This window comes from Octodon degus, unplaced genomic scaffold (genome assembly GCF_000260255.1).
Source record: "Octodon degus isolate 3935 unplaced genomic scaffold, OctDeg1.0 scaffold00046, whole genome shotgun sequence".
Taxonomy (NCBI): domain Eukaryota; kingdom Metazoa; phylum Chordata; class Mammalia; order Rodentia; family Octodontidae; genus Octodon; species Octodon degus.
In genome coordinates this window covers 12,572,451-12,590,789 of record NW_004524622.1, presented here as the reverse complement: position 1 = coordinate 12,590,789, position 18,339 = coordinate 12,572,451, and the positions used below count along the sequence as shown (strand labels likewise).

Sequence of the window (18,339 nt, the reverse complement as noted above, 5' to 3'; positions counted from 1 at the left end):
CAAATTGGTAGGACACTTTCAATAGTTAACACATTGCATACATTCTTCCTAGTGGTTAATGGCTGTACAAGATGCAGACTTGATATCCTATTTACAAACACCATTAGAACAAATCCCTCTATTCATTAAGAGAATGTAACTATATATCTATCCTAATCACTTTGAATACCCAGATACAAAATGGACATTCATCTGTATCCTCCATTTTTTGTGAAGTTCCATCATTTAAATATTATAGGGGTGTGATTTTTTTCTTTTCTATTAAAGGGAGATAGGGCAGGAAAAGAAAAACACTGATTTCCTCTGGGGAGAGTCACACAGTGCCCCACTTTAGAAAAAGCCACTTTTAGTCTCCATTTAGCTTTTACTGAGGGAGTATCCTCCTGGGTATGGCCTCCTCAAGCTACTGCCATGCATAGACTGGTCAGCTTTTCTGGTGTGAGCACAGGGGGTCTGTCTTCACTTAGTGGGGCCTTGAAGGTCACGTTGAGTTCAGGCAGTCTCTACCAGAGCTGAGGTTTCAGGGAGTCTTGCAGGTTGGGATGATCACTCCAAGTGGCTGAGGAATATTCAGGGTGAATCTATTTTAGCCTCATGTAGTATATGCAAGAAGTGATACCTGAAACTATGACAGTAGTTTGACTACGAGTCCTTTTCTAAATAAGCTGAGGGGGTTCTCTTTTACTGTGTTTGACTAGACAGAATCCCCTGGTAGGAATGGGTGTACAAGGCTGCTTGTGATTGGAATTTTCTTGGAAACACTCTACTGATGAAAGAGAACACATTTCCTAGGGCTGTACTTCAGCAGTCAGATTTCATTCTCCTGACATCTGACATCTGCTTTGAAGGCTTGATTAGGGCAGAGGGCTTCCTGAAAAGGATTTTAGAGGGAGAGTAGCTGGATGATGCTAGTGTACATCAAAGCTGTAGTAAGGCCTGAGACAGCACATCAACCCAGGGCAGGCAAGTATCCTAATAGAATTTGGTTAGAGTGTCTTTTAGGGTATGATTCATGCACTCTCTGCTATTTTCTCTCAATTCTGAGGTCTATAGGCCATGTGGAGATTCCAACTGATCTTTAGCAGATCTGCCAGAGTCTGTGTTATAGAAGAAGCCCATACTGGGAAGTGATTTCTCGCAGCAAGACTTTGGCTACCTGTTGGGCTTTTCTGCCCATGTGGGGATGGTCTTTACCCAGCCTGCGTGTGTATAGAGGAGGACTCTTAGATATCTAGCCATGGCATAGCTTTACTTTGTAAAGTTTCCTTCAAAGTCTTCTAATATGGGACATCCCAGTGTATTGTATTCCCAGGGAAGGTTCTGGCTTTTGCAGAGGGTTATTGAGGATGCAGTTTAGGCACCTTTGACACAGAGGCACAGAGAGATGACAGTTGAGGGACACAGAAGTGTCACTTTCTATATACACAGCTCGTATAATCCTGTTATTTCCCACCAAGGCAGTTTGCTGGATTATAGAAGTTCTTTGGTCCTGGAATGTCTATCATCCTCCCCCATTCCTGGAAGCTTCTTCTTCCTGTGCTCAGTGGTTTCCCTCAAAAGAGAATCCCCATGGATTGTCCACTAGGGTGTCTGGGGCTCTATTCTATTCATGGGACTCGGACAGGTGTTGGTAATCCTTTATGAAGAAGAGGTCAAAGGTGCCCATTTCTTTGGGGGTCAGCATAGGGAGGCCTCTGGGGGCCTGTGGATATGGCACTATGCATGAGATGGACATTTGTGAGGTATTTTTTGCTGTCTGATCTGCCAGTTTATTTCCTTTTGTAATGAGGAGTTATATCTTTTTTTGTCCTTGGCCATACATGATGGTGACTTTGTGAGTTCATAGATGGCCTGTAATAGTTGGAGAATTTCTTCTTTATTTTAATTTCTTTTCTCCCTGATATCAATGGTTCCCTTTCCTTGCGCATGACTGTAAATATGGCTTGTGGAGCTGGCACACGGAGAGTCAGTGTCGATGTCGACACTTTTTCCTCTTGCCCATTGGAGGCCCCAAATGTGGGCGTGAAGGTCTGCCCTTTGAGTGGACCCTACTTTGGGAAGTAGGCCAGCCCCAATAACCTGTTTAGCAGTTGTGACTGCATATGAATAAGCTGGTGCCAGGCACTCTCTGTCCTGAATGAAACTACTGCTGTTGATAAATAAGTGACATCTGGTCTGGGTTCTGGGATCTCTTAGTACCAGCTGACTGGAGAACACTTCATTAATGGCTTCTTCACAGTTATGGTCTGGTGGCCCTTCTTCACTTGGCAAGAAAGTGGCTGGGTTTGGGGTCTGAATAAAAACCTCTGGTGGCCCTAGCGATGACAGCTGGGGGACATAGCAGTATCAGCACAGTAGGGTCTCTAAAGCTGTTCTTCCTAAGTGAGGTAACCTGTGGCCTTCTTGGAAAAAGGAGTAGTTAATGCACTAAGGTATGTCCCTTCTACATCCTTCAACTGTTTAGTTCCTAAGGCCACTGGAAGTTTTTCACAGAGTAGGTCCTGGTGCTAAGTCAATTCAGCATTTGAGAATCATTTGTGACCCTGTTTGTTCATCAAGGTCATGACCAAGTTTGGGACCTTCACTGGTATGGCTCGCCCTAGCGTCAGTGTGTCAGCCTTTTTGATGAACGTAACTGTGGCCTCCAAGACATAGGAATGGGGCCATCCCGACAACTCAACACCCTTAGTTACAATTCTTTGATTCCTCTTCCCCTTGCACCTACATCTGGTCTACCCATCAGCACATTCAGGTTTTTTCAATAAAGGGAACAAACCCAGAGTCCAGTGCTTGTCACAGGAAATTCCACCAGCTCTACTGTGACCGTGAATCTAGAAGCAAGTCTCCACTCCATCTCCCGTGCTCAGTCCAGCCAACACCACCTCACACAGGGAGCCAGGCAACAGTCTCCTCCTTGGGCCTCCTGCTCCCACCTGGGCCTCTAGAGCATTCTCCTCTCATCAGCCAGAGGGATCTTTTACAATTTAAATCTAACCCTGTCACTTTTGTCTTCAAGATCCTCCCAAATGATTTTAAAAGCCAACACCCCACTCAGGCCTCTGAGTTCCTCCCTGGCTTGCTCTTACCACATTTTCTTATGCTGTTCTGTACTTTGCTCATCTGGTTAGAGTCCCTTGGATTCTCTGGCTTCTACAGGCCAAGTAATGACCTGTCATGCCTCATGAGGCCTCATTCTGGCCTCTGGTTCGACGACAGCTTGTCCAATCTGCCTTCCATTCCCTCCTTAGAATTGAACAACAGTTTTCATTTTGTTAACCCCACTTCACTCCCTTGAGTAGTAGGAATCAGGCACTTTGTTTTATTCATGAATTTCTAAGTGGAACACACTTGATGTACATTTGTTAAATACATATACAACTTTAAAAATGGTTAAGAGACCCAGATTTGGTGCCACATGCTCACTTAAAATTCTCATCATTGGGCCAGGGCTATATATAGCTCAGTGGCATGAGTGCCTGCCTGGCAAGCACAAGGTGCTGAGTTTGATCCCTGGTATCAAAAAAAGAAAAAAAAAAAAGAAAAAAAATTCTGATCATCATCTTTGCATTCACTCAAGAGACCCAGTGAGGTCTGTGTTCCTCACAACAGCGGGAAATCCCTCTTATTGCCCCAATGTGAGGTCACATTAGAGTTTCTGAGTCTTGGTTCACATGCCCACTTTCTATGTTTGTTTACATTTCTTTACCAGTGTGGAGCAACAAGTAACTTTTGTGGGATTGTCCAAACTGAATCTGCCACACCCTGGTCACTCATTGTGCTCCAGCCTCTGTGATTTCCTGCCTCGCTAGAATCAGCACCTCAGATCCGTGACTGCGCATCCTGTCTGGGACCTCCCGACCTGTCTGGGACCTCCTGAGAATTCTCAGCCTCAGTTTTGTTGTAAGAAAACTAACAGGGGAAGGAGATGGGACTCAGCTTTTGGGGGAATGAGGGAAAGCGCTGCAAAAGCCACTTTCTTTTTGTGACTAGAATGTGGAGTTGGACTTGGGCTTTGCAGGAGCAGGAGGGGCTCATCTGGGTGGTGGGTAAGTGTGCCTGGGAAGATGCTCCATTGTAGTGCTGGGAAGGTTTGGCCTCACTGGCCTCTGAATCTGGGCATGGGGGCACTTGGGGTGGGGACTATGGCAGATTGGGCTGTCTCAAAGGGTCAATGATGCTGCAGGAGATGGGGGTGAGGTGAAGTAGGGTGGAAGAGGATGTCTTCATCAGGGCCATCCTGGTGAATTGGCTTTTTCCTATTGGGTCCTCTAAGGTTCTGCTTGTGTTAGGCTCCTGGAAATGAAAGACTTTGCTTTGCCCTTTTTTCCCTTGCAGAGTGGTACTCATGGTGGGAGAATCTGAGAAATTTCTGACCAGGAATCTATATATGCAAAGTGGGTGGAGCAGCCAGGCCCTCCAGCTCTCCTATCCCTCAGCTTGGACATGAGGGGATCTGGGATGGCCCTCATACCCTGAGTTGGGGCCAGGCAACTTCAGGAAAGGCGCAAAGCTTGGAAGATTTCCTCCTAACACCCTAATCACTGTTGAAACCCTTCCTAAACCTGATCATGTAGTTGAGGCCAGTAGTTTGGAATGTGTGGTCACCATCTCAGGAGTGTTCTATTCTGTTAGCAGGGTCATGATTAAAAAGAAAGAAAGAAAGAAAGAAAGAAAGAAAGAAAGAAAGAAAGAAAGAAAGAAAGAAAGAAAGAAAGAGTGAGTTTCTTAGAAGAAACTACTCAGATGCCTGCCTGGCCGTGTCCCGCACGTGAATGTAGGCACATGTTGGCTAAGGTGCAGCTGTAAAAATCCGCTGCCAAGGTCAGCCTCCTCTTACAGGAGGCGAGTCACTGTTGTGCCATGTGACGCCACCGTGGAACCATAGGTTAGGCCCGCTCACACCCCACAGCGTACACCCCGGAGCTACCAAAATGGTTATGCTCACTCACACAATGACTCAGAGATTGTAACATCCCTTTCTCCCTTGCAGGAATTCCCTTACTGGAGTCTCTGGTATGAGACCCAAGGAGGTGATCAGCTTGTCTTATTTCTAGGAATAGGTCTGACCTGGGATAATGGTCACTGGACCTTACCTTGTCCAGAAGTCTTGATAGGGAACCAGGCCACTTGTTCCCTGAGTCAAGTCAGGAGGACATCAAAGATGCTACTTGTCCTATCTTCCCTGGGAAGGTGGTCTCACAAATCAGACAAGAGGTGCTCTCTGAGGAGAGTGCCCTGCAGGCCGGACTTTGGTTCTGAGCTGGTGGCTAAAGGGCCAGCATGGCTGGTTTTCTCAGTCAGGGAACCAAATATTATACCAATTTTAGATTTACTAGAGGAAAAAAAAAAAAAAAAAAAAAAAAAACAAACGCAAGTGGCACTCAGAAATGGAGGCAATGGAGCTTCTAGTGGGCCTAGAGGAGTTCAGCATTCCAAAGTCTGAGCTCCAGGCCTGGGGTATGAGAGGCTAAGGTGCAAAGAGATTAGCAAGCTGTTACAGAAGTAGAGCAAAGGCAATTACTCAAGGGTGATAGGTTTAAAGCTGTGCACATCTGGCTGGCCTCTGCCAGTGGCCAGTGACACACAGGAGGCTGGAAGGCGGCTTGCCTAGGGGGCCAGGGGGAGCTGGTGCAGGAGAAGAAGGAAGCCTTTGGCAGAGGATGTCAGAGGTGACAGGTTTTCCTTTGCCCACAAACTATTGTTTAGAAAAAAGAAGAGCACTCATGAAGATAAAAATAGTTGGAAATGCCTTTAACAGTCTTCCTTTTAGAGGGAGCAATTACACAGTGCTCTAGTAGTCTGGCTGTGGCTCTGGCTATCAAAGCAACATAGAGGAGCTCATTAGTTGGCTCTTTCAGTAAAATATACTGTCAGCCTAGGGACCCTCTTAAAATCCATCTTTGCTTTCACAGATGTAAGTGGTGGTTTTTTCTCCCTTCAGATTCTTATTACAAGAGATCTGTGTTCATTGATGACCTATAAAGAAAATTTTGACTAGTTTATTTACGATTACAAGCCTAAAACCTATAAAACGGCTCAGTTTGGCCAGTGTATCTGAGAGTACGCTCTGATTTAAGATAACTGTTTTCTGCGTTTATGTGTTTGTCCATCCGTTCATCATGTGCTAATAACCAGTTTAGAAATACTTTTTTGAGCTCAATCATTCATCTTTATTTTTATTTGTGGGTTCTTTTTGAGGAATCCATCAAAAAACATTTTATGTAGGATATCAGAGTATCCAAACTTAAAACATTGCCAAAGCAGGATTGACAGGCTCAGGGCTTTGATAGGAGTAAAGGCCTTAACGTTGATGAGCTAAACATTCCCTATAACTTAGGCTAAAAGGAATGCTTCGATGTGTTAACATTTAAGTGTACATTATCTTCCAAAAGTGCCCCTTGAGGCACGCTGGCGCGCAGAGCGCGACAGAGGGAGCTGAGCCGCCCCACCGCAAGCAGGAGCCGCGGCTGCCCCGCAAACCGCCCGGCCCTGCTCCGTGAGGGCAGAGCGCTGCAGAGAGCAAGGCGGAGGGCTAGCGAGCTGCACTAGCAGCGGTCAGACCGAGGGCGCAGGCTTGTGGCTCAGGGAAGCCGCCCGCCCCCGCCCCGCCTTCCCTTCTCTCCCCCTACAGCTCCTGACCTCGGAGCAGCACCCGGTCAGTGAAAAGGAGCTCAACTCCAGCCAAGAGTGGGCGGAGACCTCACAAAAGAGGAACAAGAAGCAATTGGGGGGGGGGAGCAATTAAACACATCGATGAAGTACAAAATGAAATAGACAGACTTAATGAACAAGCCAGCGAGAAAATACTGAAAGTAGAACAGAAATACGACAAACTCCGCCAAGCATTTTTTCAGAAGAGTCAGAACTGATTGCCTAAATCCCAAATTTTCAGTTAAAGACATTTGTTAACCACCCACAAGTGTCCGCGCTGCTTGGGGAAGAAGCAAGCATTATTTGACCAGCGTTGAAGTGACAGAATTTGAAGGTATCAAATCAGGTTACAGAATTGATTTTTGTTTTGTTGAAAATCCTTACTTTGAAAATAAAGTTCTCTCCAAAGAATTTCATCTGAATGAGAGTGATGATCCGTCTTCAAAGTCCACTGAAATCAAACGGAAATCTGGAAAGGATGTGACGAAACGTCCAAGTCAAAAGCAGAATAAAACCAGTAGGAAGAGGCCGCATGAGGAGCCTGAGACCTTCTTCTATTTTTTTTTTTTTTTTTTTTTTGCGGACCAGGGGATTGAACTCAGGCCTTTGTGCTTGCCAGGCAAGCACGTATTCTCCTGAGCCATATCCCTAGTCCCCTGTGAGCTTCTTTACCTGGGATGCGGATGCAGATGAGCTAGGAGAGGTCATCAAGGATGACACCGGGCCCAATCCGCTGCGGTACTACCTGGTTCCCCACACGGATAACGAGGAGGCGGAGGGGGAAGAGAATGATGATGAGGAGGAGGAGGGGGAGGAGGGAGGAGGAGGGGAAAAGTAGGAGGAGGGGAGGAGGAAGAAGAGAGGTGGGAAAGAGGGGCAGGGCTGAAGAGGAGGGGGGAGGAGGAGGGGCTGGAGGACATCGACTAGGAGGGTGAGGAGCTTGAGGAGGACGAAGGAGAAGATGACTAGCTGAATACTGAGGGATACCAACCTTCTTGTTTTTCCTTTATTTTTTATGTTCTCCAGTCCCTGGGAGCAAGTTGCAGTATCCCCCCCCCCCCTTGTGCTCATCGCCCTGTTCTTGAGGTCTCTCCTCTCCAACACCGTGGTTCGACTTACTCAGTGGGGAGAAACCTTGCAGAATGCAGTGGGACAAGGATCTCCACAGTCTTCCACTCTCAGTTCATTGCGCTTCCCTCCTGTCTCCACAAACTTTTTGGAATCAGCACCACCGTGCTCTGGGAAAAAGGAAACTCTCTGCTCCGTGCTCTTGGCTCCGCTGGAAGCTGCAGGCTGCTCGGCCCCGTGTAGCAGCGCACAGAGTTCTAGCTTTCTTCCTCCTCTCTGTATGTTGGGCTCAGAGATTGCACTGTGTCTCTATGTGACTAAGGACCGTTAGTATTTACCAACATGTACCTATGTATTTTCTCTTATTTATTTATTTGAAAAAATCTTTTATATTGTAAAAATTGGTGTTGTACATATGAATATGAACACACAATCTACATGAATTAAGACTAGGATGAGTTCATCCTTCAAACACCAAGAAAATGCAAACACTTAAAAGTACAGCAGGGCCGGGGAGATGGCTCAGTGGAATAAGCACTTCCCTGGCAGGCGCAAGGGCCTGAGTTCAATCCCTGGTTCCACAGGGGAAAAAAAAAAAAAAAAAGTACAACGAAGAGCTATAGGCACGTTTTTTATTTATTTAATTTTTTTTTTTTTTGCAGAACCAATTATTGAACTCAGACCCTTGTGCTTGCCAGGGAAGCGCTTATTCCACTGACCCATCTCCCCAGCCCCTATTTTCTCTTACTTAAAAAAAGATTTAAATTTTTTGTTTGGAAATGGGGCATAGAAGGTCAGCAAAGGGTGGGTTTGAGATGTTTGGCTGGGTTAAGCGGCATTTGATAACATGGCTTCTCCTTTGGCATGTTTAATTGTGATGTTAACAGACATCCTTGCAGTTTGCAATGACACTTTTAAAATAAAATTCTCTCCTGATGATGACTTGAGCCCTGCCCTCAGTGGGAATCAGCAGAACCTATAGGGACTTACTTGGAATTGACATTCTCTAGTGTCATTTTCTTGGTTTTTTTTTAAATTCTTTTTTTGTTTTCACTGGAAAGGAAAAGGTAATGTACAGTTTTAAACGTTCAAAGTGTACAAGTTGCTTTTTTTTTTTTTTTTTTTTTTTTTTTTTTTGGCGGAACTGTGGATTGAACTCTGGCCCTTGCGCTTGCCAGGGAAGTGCTTATTCTACTAAGCCATCTCCCAGGCCCCAAACAAGTTGCTTTGCTACAGTAAAACTACATGTGTACACACAAAAAAAGTGCTCCTGTATGGGCTCATAGATAAATAAACACTCAAGACATTATTTCAGATGCCTGCGGTTCATGTAGCATAACAGTAGGCTAATTTAAATCACTTGGTAAGAGTAAATATATCTTTAAAGTTAGTAACAGATTTCCATACAAGTTGTTAGGTTATCAAGATAGTATGAAAAATCAACCTTATAAATTCAATGTCTATTAATGTCTGTGTAGCACACAGAAGAACTCTCCTTGCCCAAACATAATATATATAGTATTAACTGTTATGATCGGCTATCTAAAATAATTGTTTTTACCTATAATTCAAATGTTAAATTTTCTATGTCTGCACACATGTTTTTTTAAAATATTAAAACACTCATAGTTAAATTTACAAAACTAAATTTAAAAATAAGAGGTTCATATTTTATTAAAATAAACTTCTTGTGTTTTCATCATTAGGTTTTGGTTACTAAAAGTGACCTATATGAGTTAGAAAAACATTTGAATATTAACTTACAAAATGTTTCAGTAAATAGTTCATGATGGGTTAAATAAACAACTTTCAACTTAGTTCATGCCATAAACATATTGGGCATAGATGTATGTATACATCTAAAAACAAACAATAATTCCACTCTAAGCTCTAAATATATAGAGTTAGGGCTATGTAATTTTTTTTATTTTTATTTATTTATTTATTTATTTAGACAGAACCGGGGATTGAACTCAGGTCCTTGTGCTTGCCAGGGAAGCACTTATTCCACTGAGCAGTCTCCCAGGCCCCAGAGCTATGTAATTTTAATATATACTAATAACCAATAGGTACCCTCTTTTATTTCATATATGTTTACACTCTAGACATATAAAATTTGAGATCTCTTAATTTTTTTTATTTTTAAAACAAGGTTTCACTATGCAGTTGAAGATGGCTTTGAGATTACTTTGTAGCCCAAGCTAATCTCAAATTCCTCCTTCCTCAGCCTCCTGTGCATGCACCACACCTGACCAGATATCTTTTTAAATTTATTCCTGACATATAAACTCAATCCACACCTATTGGCTTTAATTGAACAAACATTTGTCTTTGTTCTATAAATTAGATATACTTATGTGTTGGATAATAAATCTATTTGCATTCACTGACACTTTGCTGAACTTATCAGAGCTATAAAAGTGTTCTTAATTCTTGTCAATTTAGTTGCACCTTATAAAGCTTGGGTTTGAGGATGAGGAAGTGTTTGGAGAATGTCCTGATGGGTTGAAAGAACTCACAGAACTGAAAATACAAAACCTACATATAAAGTTTCACAATACCAGGCATCAAGTTCATTCAGTGCTGAAATAGATAAAATGAAGGGTTCCAACTCAAGGCTTAAGATGCCTTGAAAAAGAAAAGTCCAGCCTTGAAGATTTGTTGATTTGAAGGAACAAATTCTGGGGTCATATTCTGGTGCCACTTTAGACAAGCTGAGCAGAAAGGATTCAAGAGATCTGCATTTCTGAGCTACACACACAGCTGACCCCACATGAAGTCCACAATCAGATCATGCTGTGGGGGAAAACAAAGAGTCAGAGCTTGCAAACAAAAAATGATACTTTAAAAAAGTTGTCTGTTGGAGAGCATATCAGAAGAAGATACAGCTTGAACATATTGTCATTTGTCCTGATGCATATATTGGGTCGGGGAGCCAGTGACACAGGTGACGTGGTTGAGTGATGAAGATGTAGGAGTTCACTGTAGAAAAGTCACCTCTGCTCCAGGCTTATACTAGATCTTACATATGCATAACACTCCAATCCAATCTAAAATAATAGATTTAAGATAGAAAGCATGACAAGGACATCATGGCCCTCCTGCGAAGAAAAGCATATTACTTGGTTGCTTCATGTAAAGGGGTCAGGTCATGTTTTATGGGAAGAAATTGCCAGTAAATGGATTTTGCAGTTATGCGGACCTATACGTGAGAGACAAATTGGTTGAAATTGGGATAGCCCTGAAAGTTATCCAGGACCTTGCAAGTGAAACATGAGATGTTTGTCCTATTGAGGAAAGAAAAGATTCCAGCAAATCAGGTTTGTAAATAGTATCACAACTACAAAGGTGGACGGCATGCAGATTATGGAGTAGATCAAGTTGTTTGTAAACTGATTGAAACAGTTAAGAAAAAGAACAAAACTTGTGGATCAGTGAAACCATTTCAAGTAAAAACACAAACAAACATAGCTTTTTACTGTCTTATTGGAAATGTAATTTTGATTCTCAGACTAAGGAAAATATCACTCTGCAAACCAAAAGGTTGGGATCCAAATGCCAACTATCAAAAAAATTTTGAAGTAGCCTCTAATTGTGACATTGTAGAAAGTGTTGTGAACTGGTTGAAATTTATGTTTCAGTATCAACTGAGTAAGAAACAGTCATTAGTAAAACATAGTGAAATCAAAGAATTCCCAAAGTGGATGATGCTAACCATGCTGGTGGTGAGTATCCCCTGGAGTATATGCTGATACTGACAGAAAGACAAAACCAAGTCACCTGCAGCGTCTAGAACAAGTGTAATTCAGCAAGACAGATAGGGAGTCTTTACACTAAGGAGTAAAATTCTTAAAGTAAGACAAGCTTTTCATAAACAGATTATAGAAAATGTAGAAATAAATATTATTATTAAGATAGTTGGTCTACAGTAGAAACTAGGTTATGATGATGCAGAATTTCTAAAAACATTATGTCATGGGAAGATTATGATTATGACTGATCAGGGACAAGATGGTTCTTGCAACCCAGTGATATCCCAAATTTTCTGATCAAGGAAATTATGGGGCCAAAGAGGAAAGTGATCGATGATGTAGAGTGTGCCTAAGGAGAGTCACACGGAAAGAAAACATTCTCTTAGGCTTTCACAAAGAGCAAATTGGTCAAGCAATGGCTGTGTCCCATCCACATAGTTGACACTGATGAAGGATTTGCAAATTGCAGTACAGTATTTCAGGATAAATCCAGAGGAGAGTTGACTGACCTTGTCAGATATAAAAGGTACATTTCTTGTTATATAGGTCTTGCTTTATCTTGGTCTTAACCATCCAGCAAAAAAATATAAAAACAAAGTATAAAAAGTAAATCCAGTGGCCATGGAGATGGCTCAGTGAAATAAGCACTTCCCTGGCAAGCGCAAGGGTCTGAGTTCAATCCCCAGTTCCACCAAAACAAAAGTAAATTCATGTTAATATGCTGAGCTGTAAAAAGCTCAAGTCAACAACTTCTGGCAATGCCAGTCCTATGGATAATCCACTACTATTATGGACTACTAGACTATATTGTATTATTTTTCTGAATTCATGCACCTACAATATTTAAATGGCAATGGAATACCCATCTCTGTCAAAACTAAACAAAAAAGGGGATTTAAATGAAGGACAATTTTGTATCTGTATATATAAAATACTTAAAAATATACAGTTACCTTCTCTTAATTCAATGAGAAGAAAGATTTATACTAATAATGTTTGGACAGTATATCATGTCTGCATCTTGTACTATGAATAACCACTACAAAGACAACAATATGCAATGTACTAATTATTGAAACTGTCCTACTAATTGGTTTTGATGTCTCATTGCTATTTGTTTCTCAATAAAATTAATAATAAAAATATGGTTCTCACATAAAAGACCTACTTATTAATTTCACCCATCATCATTGGCCATTGCTTCTGAAACATGATTTTGTTGAAGAATGTATTACTCTGGTTACAAGGGCAAGCAAAAATAAGCAAGAGCTTTCTTTCTACAGTATTCCTGAATTTGATGGATGGGAAAAACATATAGAAAATGAGAAATCCTCGAAAATGAAATACTACAAAGCACTGGGTACCGATATGGCTAAAGAAGCAGAGGAATATTTTATGAAATGGGAAAGCATCACATTTTGTTTAGATACTCTGGTCCTGAAGATGATGTTGCCATTACTTTGGCATTCAGTAAGAAGATAGTTGATGACAGAAACAAATGGCTAACAAATGTTGTGGAAGATCAGAGATGGTGTAGGTTACATGGCTTCCCAAAACAGTTTTTATAGGGTTCTACAACAAAGCATTTGACTTGTCATGACTTCATCAAAAGGAATTGATCCTGTTCTCAAACACAGATAGTGAAAGATCTAGATCATCTCTTGCTGATGGCCCTAAGCCAGGACAATGTAGTTTTACTTACCTATTTTAAGAAAACTTAAACAAGAAGTTAAAGTTAAAGTTGTCCAGCTGTCTATATTTGTTGCTGAAATGTCTGCTTATCATGTAGAATGAGCATCGATGATGACTAGGAAAAAGGAAAAGGGTTATTTGGGGAGCTGGTGAAGAGCTCCACCGGAGCTCCCACTGGAACGCTCTTGCTAGGGATTTAGTCTTGCTGTGGTTTGCACCTTCTTGTAAGTTGTTTGGCAGGGCCATTTGGATGCAGTCAGGACTTCCACCATTTGGAGATATTCTAACCCTCTGTGCTTAGCTGGTCTCAGTGCCACTGGGTGAGACAAGTGCCTTCACCACCAGGGGTTATCTTGGGACACTGAGTGGAACAAGAGGAGAGTCAGAGGAAGAAAAATTTACATGCATTTGTTTCATTTTAGTTTGAGGTACCTGATTGGTTTGATTTGTTTTGGTGCTTTTGTTTGCCTTTTCTTCTTTTATTCTTCTCTGTTTATAACTACTTTTATTCTAGGATGAGCAGAAGGATCTCAGTACCATCTAGAATTCCGTAAGCCATTTGGGGTGTGACATCATTCTTAGGCTTCTTTGTGAGGCAACCTAGAGTTCAAGGTTCTTCAACTATTTGTCAGTGAAAAACGTTTGGATTAAAAGATTTTGAGAATTTAGAATTAGTGGTGATTTGTTTGAAAAACTTTGCTGTAAAATGCTGAAAAACAAAACAGCTTGTGCTACTTTGTTGCTCTCTAGAAAAGCTTTATTTACCTGTGACTTAGAAAAGGGTGATTTGGGGCTGGCCAGATAGCTCAGTGTTTTAAAGCACCTGCTTAGTCAGATGTAGGGACCAGGGTTTGATCCCCGCATGCAGTACCAGCCCCGCCCCCTGCACTGAGATGGCGATTGAGACTGGAGCTGGCTCGAATGTGGTGCTGGGGGACTGAAGCGTGGTCCCTGTGCTTTGTTAAGCTTGTTCTAAGTAGGTGCTTTAGACCACTGAGCCATCTCACCAGCCCCTATGGAAGTATTTTTAAGATGATTCTTTGGAATAACTATGGCTAAAATAATATACACAGTGACATTCCTTACTCTATTCTAGATTAGAAATAGTTGCAAGGAAAGCCCTTTGCTACGCATGGAGCATACCGCTACTTGGTGGATGTTAATGAACTTTTGTCATCTAAACTTACCCCTGTTTTTGACTAACTGACCTTGGTTCATCACAAATGAGTTTTTCAAAATATTTGCCAAAGCTTATTTGCTGAAAATTAACTTTTATCACTATCCCTTAACTAGAAAAATGGAGAATTTGACTACAGATGTTTTGCCCTTGTGTTTTTTTCTTTGTGTGGAGTATTTTTGCTAAATTAGTTTTTCAAACTAGAAGTCTTGAGCAATAGAACCACGATAAGTCATATAAACTTCTGATCAGTGGAATCTAAATTTTAACATAATTAATGTATTAATGTCAATTAACATTAACTTCAGGCAACAGCTTTTAAATTGCCTGAGACTTATTCAGTTAAGTAGGAAAACAATAACTGGTTCAGAAATACATGCTCTATTAACTGGGCAAGCAATCTCCCGGATATTTCTCACCTTGCTACAACCTGAAATTCCACCTTCAGATTTAGTGGGTTCCTTCTTTTCTAGATGTTGGAGGTGAACATTAGGATGTTTACTTGTTCCTGTTCTGTTTTCCTAATGTGTGAGTTCACAGCTATAACTTCTCTCTGAGAACTGCTTTCATTGCATCACATAAATTATGATAAGTTGTGCCTGAATTTTCATTGAATTGTAGATATTGTTAAATTTCTTGTTTAACTTCATCTGTGACCCATGGGTTGCTGAGTAGGGTGTTATTTAATTTCTATGTATTTAGGAGGTTTTTCTGGTTTCTTTAGTTGTTTATTTCCAGTTTCATTGCACTGTGGTCAGATAATATGCATGGGATAATATCTGTTTTCTTGCACATACTTAAGCGTGACCTATGGACCAGTAGGTGGTCTATTTTAGAAAATGACCCATGTGCAGCCGAGAAAATTGTGTATTCAGCTGTGTTTGGGTGGACTACTCTGTATATGTCTGCCAAGTCCATTGTTTCAAGCTGTGGTTCAGTTCTGTTATTTCTTTGCTAAGTTTTTGTCTGGTTGACCTATCTTTTTGGGATAAGTGCGTGTTAAGGTCTCCTGTTAAAATTGTGGTACTGGATATTAGATTTTTCATGTTCATTAAGATTTATCTTATATAGTTGGGTGTTCCCTTGTTTGGTGCATTTAAAACATTTATGAGTGTTACCTCTTCCTCTTGAATTTTTCCCCTAACCTATATATAGTGGCCTTCTTTATTTCATTTGATCATTTTTGATTTGAGGTTGAGACTTTCTGAGAACAGGATTGGGGAAAGGGAAATGCTTCTCCACTGTTGGTGGGAGTATAGACTGGTGCAACCGTTATGGAAATCAGTGTGGAGACTCTTTAGAAAACTAGGACTGGAAATCCCATTTAAACCACCTATTCCTCTATTGGGAATTTTCCTGGAGGAACTGAAAGTGTCATATCATAGTGATATATGCGCAACTATGTTTATAGCTATTTGTGATAGCCAGATCTTGGAAACAACCAAGATGCCCATCACATGTGGAATGGTTGAAAAAGATGTGGTACTTTTATATAATGGAGTATTGCTCAGCTATAAAGAATGATAAACTCGAAGCCTTCATATTTAAGTGGTTGCCACTTGAAGATATATTTATTAGTGAAATAAACCAGACCCACATCTGTAAATATCACATTGTCTCCCTAGTATAAGGACTTACAATTCCGTATATGGTTACGTTTCTAAATTTCTTTGTAAAAATATGTAAATGCTTATTTCTACTTTTATAATGTTATTTTTCCTTCATATTCTGTAAGGACTTAAAGTTCAACATATCAATATTTGATGGAAAATACCTGTTCCATTATATGCCAAAATGTTTGATATTTAGACAGACAGGGTAAACCGAACTACATATATTGCAGGTTAATAATTAGCTTCTCTTATGGAGGGTTAACAACCTAAGTTAGCAGATCAAAATTTGGAGAAAATGAAGGGCGGCAAGGTCAGCCAACATTATGGCCCTAGCCTTTCAAGGTCAGTGAAGACTTGGGACATAGGAGAACCTGTACTGTAACAACATGTAACTCAGTTGTGCTCCAAATTTTCTGATCTAGAAGATTATGAAACCACAGGGGAATGTGTTTGATGATGTATAGTGTGCCTGGGGAGAGTCACATGGAGAGAAAAAACATTTTCTTAGGCTTTCACAGAAAGCAAATTGGTCAAGCAATGGCCGTGACTCATCTTCATGTCTGACACTGACAAAAGGATGTACAAAGGGTGGTACAGGGCTACAGGATAAATCCTGAGAGTACTTGGCTGAACTTATCAGATACAAAAGTTACATTTCTGGGTATATAGGTGTTGCTATATCTTTGTCTTAACCATCCAGCAGAAAAGTATAAAAATGAGGTATATAAAGTAAAGCCATATTAATATGATGAGCTATAAAAGGCGCAAGTCAATAACTTCTGAGGATAACCCTAGATTGATAGACAGTGTTAGATTGTTTAGTTGAATTCAAACACCTATAGTATTTAGATGCCAATAGAATATTCACCTCTGACAGACAATAAAAAAAAAGTGTTTGCATTTCTCTATGTGTACCAATGAAACCCAAAAGATGTTACTGGACTGTAATTCTTGGTTTTCGCATTACTAAATTGTGTGATTTCTCCCACAGGGCAATTCTAATCAGCTTACAAAAAAAGGGGAATTCTTAAATATTTGCTTGACATACCTTTCTGGCAGAACTAAGCTTATGTCACAGATATTCACTTTCTTTAATTAGTATGGCCACTGGCTTTCTTAGCTCAAATCTACCATACAGATTGGATTTGTTTTGCTCTTTCTGACTCACTTCATATGTGATTACAAGGTTTGTCAAGGTGGTGCCACCTCTACAAGACATAAGAGTAGAGTTGACAATGGACTTGAGGAAAATTACTCTAAGAACTGCTCTTTCTAAAGCTGTGGCACACATGTGGCAAGAGTTTTTGTGTCAATGACTCCAGTCATCCACCACATCCCCTTTAATGTGGGACATGCTGTGACCGGCAAAAGTCGCAGGTGGTTAACTGGCGATATCTTCAGGAAAAAAAAAATCAGAGATGAGGGGGAAGACATCAAAGACTTTCTTGTGTGTCCACCTAATAAAATAAGTAGAAATGGGGAGGGTGTGAAAGCAGATCTTATACATGATGGCCTAAAAGCTGAAAGCCCTGCTAGCAGATGTAACACTAGATATCCCCCAACCGCCTTTCTTTGGTAGTTGATTGTGCTGTTTAGCAATATGTCTTCATGCTCAGGCAGCTGGCTGTCCCTTGCTTGTGCTCCAGCTACCTTTGATGGAATCTCTGCAACCGTGTAGCATGAGAGAGCCAATCAGACGACCAGATGATGTCGCTAAGGCCCTCAATACTAAGGCTAAAATAAGGCACGTGTGATGGGAGGAGGTGTGACCAACTCTGGAAAATGGAACTTTAAAAGTTGGAGTCTTTTTCTTTTAGAGATAAACAACTTTTCCAAGCTTTCTCCTGCTGAGCCCACAGCCACAACTCTTCCTTTCCTCAGCCAGAATGTGACAGCACATGCAGATGCCCGCTCCAGGAGGCCACAAGCTTGTTTTCTTTTCCACAGAATGCAGGTGAGCTGATAATGGCAGGAAGTGCTGAGGCAAGGGTGAAAATCTGCTGTATCTTCTGTTGCTTTCCATAAAAGACCTTTGCTTACCTGTAAATGGAGAGATGGTGGTTTGAGCAAAATAGGCCCCTCTATCTCCTTGGAGCTAGCTTTGAATAAACCCTTTCTCCTTTTAACCCAAATATATGGCCTCTGTTTTGGGATCTCAACATAGAAACCAGATCTGAGTCCAAATTAAAATTTAAATATGAGCCTTTTATTACCAGGCCTGGGACCGCTTGACCATACTCACACAGGAGAGGATAAACGGCCAGGAGCCTTAGAAGTATAGAGGTTTTAAAGGTAGAAACTGCATCCTGTTTGGCGAACAAATTTGTCATTTAACAGAACAGTACCTTTAGGGACAGTGTGACCATTACTCAGCATACATTTTTTT

General features: G+C 41.2%; 1 protein-coding gene and 2 pseudogenes across 1 annotated transcript in view; 2 read left to right on the top strand and 1 right to left on the bottom strand.

The window, feature by feature from the left end:
* The window catches only part of LOC101570939 (interferon-induced protein with tetratricopeptide repeats 1B-like), a 75,478-nt gene that overhangs the window by 12,235 nt on the left and 44,904 nt on the right, over positions 1 to 18,339 (bottom strand). The gene's annotated exons all lie outside the window — the stretch shown is intronic.
* On the top strand, positions 2,563 to 7,620 carry LOC101570542 (annotated as a pseudogene).
* Positions 10,633 to 13,182, top strand: LOC101570135 (annotated as a pseudogene).